This window comes from Heptranchias perlo, unplaced genomic scaffold, assembly GCF_035084215.1.
Source record: "Heptranchias perlo isolate sHepPer1 unplaced genomic scaffold, sHepPer1.hap1 HAP1_SCAFFOLD_55, whole genome shotgun sequence".
Classification (NCBI taxonomy): Eukaryota; Metazoa; Chordata; class Chondrichthyes; order Hexanchiformes; family Hexanchidae; genus Heptranchias; species Heptranchias perlo.
This window is the reverse complement of record NW_027139570.1, coordinates 3,837,332-3,844,336: the sequence shown is the minus strand read 5'-3', so window position 1 is coordinate 3,844,336 and position 7,005 is coordinate 3,837,332. Positions and strand designations below refer to the sequence as shown.

The 7,005-nt window shown below is 54.1% G+C and overlaps 2 non-coding genes across 2 annotated transcripts; both read right to left on the bottom strand.

Moving 5' to 3' along the window:
• Positions 1-526: 526 nt before the first annotated feature.
• LOC137315472 (U1 spliceosomal RNA) lies at positions 527-689 on the bottom strand. The gene has a single exon (XR_010961451.1). It is a non-coding gene; the product is annotated as a U1 spliceosomal RNA (small nuclear RNA).
• A 6,153-nt stretch (positions 690-6,842) lies between these two features.
• Positions 6,843-7,005, bottom strand: LOC137315466 (U1 spliceosomal RNA). Its single transcript, XR_010961446.1, has one exon. It is a non-coding gene; the product is annotated as a U1 spliceosomal RNA (small nuclear RNA).

The window sequence follows — 7,005 nt, the reverse complement described above, 5'->3', positions numbered from 1 at the left end:
TACAGTTACATTACAGCAATTACAGTCATTACAAGGAGTTTTTTTTGGTTTCCAGTCCCTCGGCCTACGATGGCGAGAGTGTCCTAAAATGTGGCCTTTCCCCATCGAGCTTTTGCGGTGGCTGCATCTCAGCGCCCTGTCCTAGAAATGCTTTAATATCTAAGGGTTACTAGGTATTTTGCAGAAAAGAACGACGAACACCATTGTTAATCGGCCAGCAAGTCCTTCGAGGTGATAGCTCAGATTGTAAACAATTTTACACCACCAAGTTATAGTCCAACAAATTTATTTTAAATTCCACAAGCTTTCGGAGGCTTCACCTGACGAAGGAGGAAGCCTCCGAAAGCTTGTGGGACTAAAAATAAAATCGTTGGACTATAACTCGGTGTTGTAAAATTGTTTCCAATTGTTAACCCCAGTCCATCACCGGCGTCTCCACATCACAGCTCAGATAGGCAGTGATTCGAAGTTGCCATTAAAGTCACCGCTCTGGGAGCACACATTATTTCTGTTTTTAGTCATAAACGAGGGGAGAGCGCGAACGCAGTCCCCACTACCACAAATTTTGCAGTCGAGTATCCCGCATTTGGGGACATCGCAGGCGTCAGCACACCCGGAGTGCAATGGGTTCGCCTCGTCCTGGGAGAACCTCCTTCCTGATCAAGGTCTCTCCCCTACCAGGTAAGTATGCTCGAATGGTGTTGCAAATTTCCATCCAACGGCAGTCAACACTCTTTCACATTAGGGCAAATAAGAATTTGAAACGTTCATTTTCCATTTTTATAAGGAATGTTTACTGGAAATGTAAGAATCATTGTTTTTCCATCATTTCTTTGGTTAAATATGATCGTTTTTGCAGATTCAACAGTATTCGCTGCCTCATTTGCATATCACCCATAAAAGGAAAGAGCGCCCCCCATTCGCCGGATGGAACGGAGCATTCCTGAATGGCTCTGCCCATTTACAGCTCATCTCTTGTTTCTTCACTTGTCCCACTACCGCCCTCCTCGCCTTGAATCTTTTTTTTCCAAAAAATATACTTTATTCATAAAATTTGCAGCAGTACATACAATACAGTTGTCATATCACTTTCCAAACGTACACAATACAGATTATACAATTTGCAGGTTACGTCAAGTACAGTTCAATGAACACATTGGACATAATTACAGTTCATGACACTCTAGGGTGTCTCATTGCATCATACTCAACACAGATTATTGCTTACAGATTCATTTCAGATTCATTACAGGTACATTACAGGAATTTGAATTTTACATTCTGCCCGAGGGGGTTTTTCCCTGATTGCAGCCCCTCGGTTTACAATGGCGGGAAGGCTCTAAACGGTTGCCTTTCCCCACAGGGCCTTTGCGGCGGCCGCACCCATCCTCAGTGCATCCCTCAGCACGTAGTCCTGGACCTTGAAATGTGCCAGTCTGCAACACTCGGTCGAGGACAGCTCCTTGTGCTGGAAGACCAGCAAGTTTCGGGCAGATCAAAGGGCGTCTTTCACCGAGTTGATGGTCTTCCAGCAGCAGCTGATGTCCGTCTCAGTGTGCGTCCCCGGGAACAGCCCGTAGAGCACAGAAACCTGTGTTACGGAACTGCTCGGGACGAACCTGGACAGATACCACTGCATCTCTCTCCAGACCTTCTTTGCAAAGGCACATTCCATAAGGAGATGGGTGACGGTCTCGTCTCCACCGCAGCCTCCTCTGGGACAGTGCGCGGTGGCGCTGAGAGTCCGGGAGTGCATGAAGGATCTGACGGGAAGGGCCCTTCTCACCACCAGCCAAGCTAGGTCTTGGTGCTTGTTTGAGAGCTCTGGCGATGAGGCGTTCTGCCAAATGACATTGACAGTCTGCTCGGGGAACCAACTGACAGGATCCACCATCTCCTTTTCCCGCAGGGTCTCGAGGACGTTACGTGCGGACCACTTGCTGATCGCCTTGTGGTCAAAGGTGTTTTCCTGCACAAACCTTTCCACGAAGGACAGGTGGGGCGGAACGGTCCAACTGGACGGAGCGTTCCATGGCAGCGTGGCCAGGCCCATCCTTCTCAACACCGGGGACAGGTAGAACCTCAGCACGTAGTGACACTTTGTGTTTGCGTACTGAGGGTCTATGCACAGCTTGATGCAGCCGCACACAAAGGTGGCCATCAGGATGAGGGCCACGTTGGGCACGCCTTTCCCCCCTTTCTCTGGAGATTTGTACATCGTGACCCTGCGGACACGGTCCATTTTTGATCTCCAGACAAAGTGGAAGATGGCTCGGGTGACTGTCGCGGCGCAGGAGCGAGGTGTGGGCCAGACCTGCGCCACGTACAGCTACACCGAGAGCACCTCGCACCTGATGACCAGGTTCTTGCCCACGATCGAGAGGGATCGTTGATGCCACAGTCCCAGTTTCTGCTTAACCTTGGAGATACGCTCCTCCCAGTTTTTGGTGCACGCCCCGGCCCCCCCGAACCAGATCCCCAGCACCTTCAGGTAATCCGACCTGACGGTGAAGGGGACAAAGGATCGGTCGGTCCAGTTCCCAAAGAACATGGCCTCGCTCTTGCTACGATTTACCCTGGCCCCCGAGGCCAGTTCGAAACGGTCGCAGATGCTCATCAATCTGCGGACCGACAGCTGATCCGAGCAAAAGACGGCGACGTCATCCATGTACAGGGAGGCCTTGACCTGAGTGCCTCCGCTGCCTGGGATCGTCACCCCTCTTATGCCCGCATCCCTCCTGATGGACTCGGCAAAGGGTTCGATGCAACACACGAACAAGACGGAGGAGAGAGGACAGCCCTGCCTGACTCCAGATTTGATCGGAAAGCTTTCTGATTCCCACCCGTTGATTGAAACTGCGCTACTGATGTTTGTGTAGAGCAGTTGGATCCAATTGCGGATTCCCTCCCCAAACCCCATTTTGGAGAGTACGTCCATCATGTACGTGTGGGATATTCTGTCAAAGGCCTTCTCCTGGTCCAGGCTAATCAGGCGGGTGTTCACCCCCCTGTCCTGTACGTAGGCAATCGTATCCCTGAGTAGCGCCAGGCTATCAGAGATCTTCCTGCCGGGTACGGTGCAGGTCTGATCGGGGTGGATCACCACCTCCAGGGCTGACTTGACCCGATTGGCGATGACCTTGGACAGAATTTTGTAGTCCACGTTAAGTAGTGAGATGGGTCGCCAATTTTTGATTTCTTCCCTCTCCCCCTTCCGTTTGTAGATGAGGGTGATGATTCCTTTCCTCATGGACTCTGACATGCTGCCTGCCAGAAGCATACCCCCGTACACTTCCAGCAGGTCTGGGCCTATCCAGTCCCACAGAGCCGAGTACAACTCCACCGGTAAGCCGTCGCTTCCGGGAGTCTTACTCTTCTCGAAGGATCGGACGGCCTTTGTCAGTTCGTCCAGAGTTAGCGGGTGATCCAGACTCTCCCGCTTGCTGTCGTCTAGAACCTCCGTGATAGACGACAAGAAGAAGTGGGAGGCCGCGCTGTCTGTGGGCTTCGCGTCGTACAGTCCGGCATAAAAGGATTTGCAGATCCTCAGTATGTCGGGCTGCGAGGACGTGACCGAGCCGTCCTCTTCCTTCAGGCTGCTGATCACAGAGCTCTCTCTGTGCACCTTTTGGAAGAAGAAGCGCGAGCAAGTCTCGTCCTGCTCCACGGAGCGGACTCTGGACCGGAAGATGATCTTGGAGGCCTCGGAGGCAAAGAGCGAGGCTTGCTGGTCCTTCACCTCTCTGAGTTCCTCCCCGACATCGATCCCCATCGACTGCAGCAGGAGAAGATTCTGCATGCTTTTCTGGAGTCGGGACGTTTCCCTCTGCCTCTCTCTCGCCTTCTGAACACCTTTGAGGATGAAGAACCTCTTGATGTTCGCCTTGATGGCTTCCCACCAGTGCACTGGGGAATCAAAGAGGGGCTTTACGGTTCTCCAACCTTTGTAATCGCTCGTCAGTTCCTCAATGTTTCCCGGGGTCAACAGTTTCACGTTCAGCTTCCATGTCCCCCTGCCCACTCTCTGATCGTCCTGTAGGTGACAGTCGGCCAGGAGGAGGCAGTGGTCAGAGAAGAACACCGGTGTGACCTTGGTGGATCTGACCTTGAGCTTCGGGGATACAAACAGGAAGTCTATCCTGGAACGGACGGACCCGTCTGGTCTGGACCAGGTGTATTGACGCGCCGCTCCGTCTGCAGGGTTGCTGAAGACGTCGCACAGCTTGGCGTCTTTCACCGCTTCCATCAGGAGTTTGGACGTGGCGTCCAGTTTGCTGTCGGCTCTGCCGGATCGTCCAGCCGCATCGATGATGCAGTTGAAGTCACCGCCGAGAATGACCGGCTTGGACGTCGCCAGCAGCAGTGGGAGCTGCTGGAAGACGGCCAGCCGCTCGCTCTTCAGAGCCGGGGCGTACACGTTGATCAGCCGGAGCGGAGCGTTTTTGTACATTACGTCTGCTACGAGGAGACGGCCCCCCACCACCTCCTTTACTTCGGTGATGGTGAAGTTGCCCCCCCGCAGCAGAATCCCCAGGCCGGAGGCACGGTTATCGTTGCCTCCCGACCAGATAGACGGCCCGTGGGCCCAGCGCTGCGACCATTGCCTGTAATTGCTGAGATGCGGCAGGCCGCACTCCTGTAAGAACAGTAGGTCGCTCTTGACCTTGGCCAGGTAGTCCAAGGTCGACACACATCGCGTAGTGCTTTTAACGCTACGCACGTTAATGGATGCGACTTTCAGACCCATTTTAACAACTGTTTAAAGTCTCACCCGTCAGTCCGTTTGCTGTTTCCAGCTCTTGGCCGTGTTTCTGCATATAGGTGATCTGTGTAAAGTGTTCCACGATCCCTGAGCTGAGGTACGAGTTCTGTTCTGCCTCAGAGAGGGGGTCGTCGTTCCGCCGGGGTGACATCGGCGGCCTGGTGTCGGGTGAAGAGTCCGTGCGATCCTCGATCGGTTGGGGCTCCTCGTTGTCGCTTCTCCCGGTTTCCCGGAGCTGGTCTTCGCTCTCTGCGGTGCTGCTCCCAGTGTCCCGGAGCTGGTGTGCGCTGGGCACTACGATGCTGCCGGCTTCCCGGAGCTGGAGGGCACTGGAGGCGTTGTCGCTCCCAGTGTTCTGGAGATGGGGGCTGCCGATCGCATCGGGGTCACCTTGGGTATTTTGCCGCTTTCGGTGGGACGGCTGACCACTTCGCTCCTGTCGTCCCTCCTCGTCAGACTCGGGGTAGTCGTTGCAGTCCGACTGCGACTCGAGTGCTCTTTTGACCCCTGGTGTAGTGTCGGCAGGGGCTTGTTTCCTTTTCTCTGGCTTCTTCTTTTTGGTTTTATTGACCACCAGCTGCCATCCTCCCTCTGCTGCCTCCTCGTCCATGGACTCTGTCGTCTGTTGGGGAGGCTCGGAGCTGGGTGTCGGGGTCTGGCAGTTTTCGGCTTGACCCTTTCCTCGTTCATTGTTTTCCTGGGCTAGGGGCTTCTTGGAGGAGGTCGCGGCCGGCCGCTGACTCTTGGCCTTCTTTGGGGCATCCTTGCTTGTTGCCCCCTCCTCCTCCGCTGTGTTGTTCTTGGCCGCCTGGGCGTAGCTGAGGTTGCGTTCGGGGCAGACCCTGTAGAGATGGCCTTCCAGCCCGCACAGGTTGCAGCGCTTGCTCTCCTTGCAGTCCTTAGTCTGGTGTCCTTCCTGCTTGCAGTTCTTGCAGACGGTTGCAGTGCAGGTGTTCGCCAAATGGCCGGATTTGCCACAGGTGCGACAGACTCTGGGCTGCCCCACGTACGTGATGTATCCTTGACTTCCTCCGATGGCGAAGCTGGAGGGAGGGTGGACGATGTTGCCTTGGGCGTCCAGTCTCAACATTGCCGTGACCTCCCTCTTGCTGGTCCAGATCCCAAACTGGTCGGTGACGTCGACGCTGTTCTGCGCCCCGTCGACGTATCTGGCAAGGAACGTCAGCACATCGGCGACCGGGACGTGTGGGTTGTACATGTGTACAATCAGCTTGCGATTCCTCTGCGTTGGGAGGGTGAAAAGCGGCTCCGCAGCGAGCATGGCCAGCAGTCCGACGCTCCCCTTCTCCTTGAAGACTTGAAGAAGCTTCTGGCGTCCAGCGACGGTCTTGAAGGTGACGTCAAAATGTCCGCTTCGAGGGAAATCCTGGAGGCAGAAGATGTCCGTCGCTTTGAATCCACAGCAGTCGAGCAGAACGCGTTTGACGAAAAGCTCCCGATCCACCGGCGAAACACATTCGACTGTCGTTACCGTCACCCTGACGGTGTTTGGCACACCATGGCCGACTGCCCGGGTGCCCTTCCCTGCCATTGCAGTGTTGATGTGGTCCTTATGCAAATTTAGGGGCGGAGCCAGCACACAAACGACCAATCACAGCAAAGTCCGCACTTTGCGAGCGCACGAGGTCGCGGCCAGCGTTCCAGTCCGCTCAGATCCAAATAAGCCCGAAAAGGAACACACTTGATCTTAGCCAAAAGGCACTCCAGGGTGCCTCATTGCACTTGCAATCAGCATAGATTACAGTTACATTACAGCAATTACAATCATTACAAGGAGTTTTTTTTGGTTTCCAGTCCCTCGGCCTACGATGGCGAGAGTGTCCTAAACTGTGGCCTTTCCCCATCGAGCTTTTGCGGCGGCTGAATCTCAGCGCCCAGTCCTGGAAATGCTTTAATATCTAAGGGTTACTAGGTATTTTACAGAAAAACGACAAACAACACTATTAATCGGCCAGCAAGTCGTTTGCGCTGATCGCTCAAATAGTCACTGATTGGAGATTACTCCATTAATAACTCATCACTCTGGGAGCAAACTTCATTTCTATCTTTAGTCATGAACCAGGGGAGAGCGCGAACGCAGTCCCCACTACCACAAATTTTGCAGTCGAGTATCCCGCATTTGGGGACATCGCAGGCGTCAGCACACCCGGAGTGCAATGGGTTAGCCTCGTCCTGGGAGAACCTCCTTCCTGATCAAGGTCTCTCCCCTGCCAGGTAAGTAT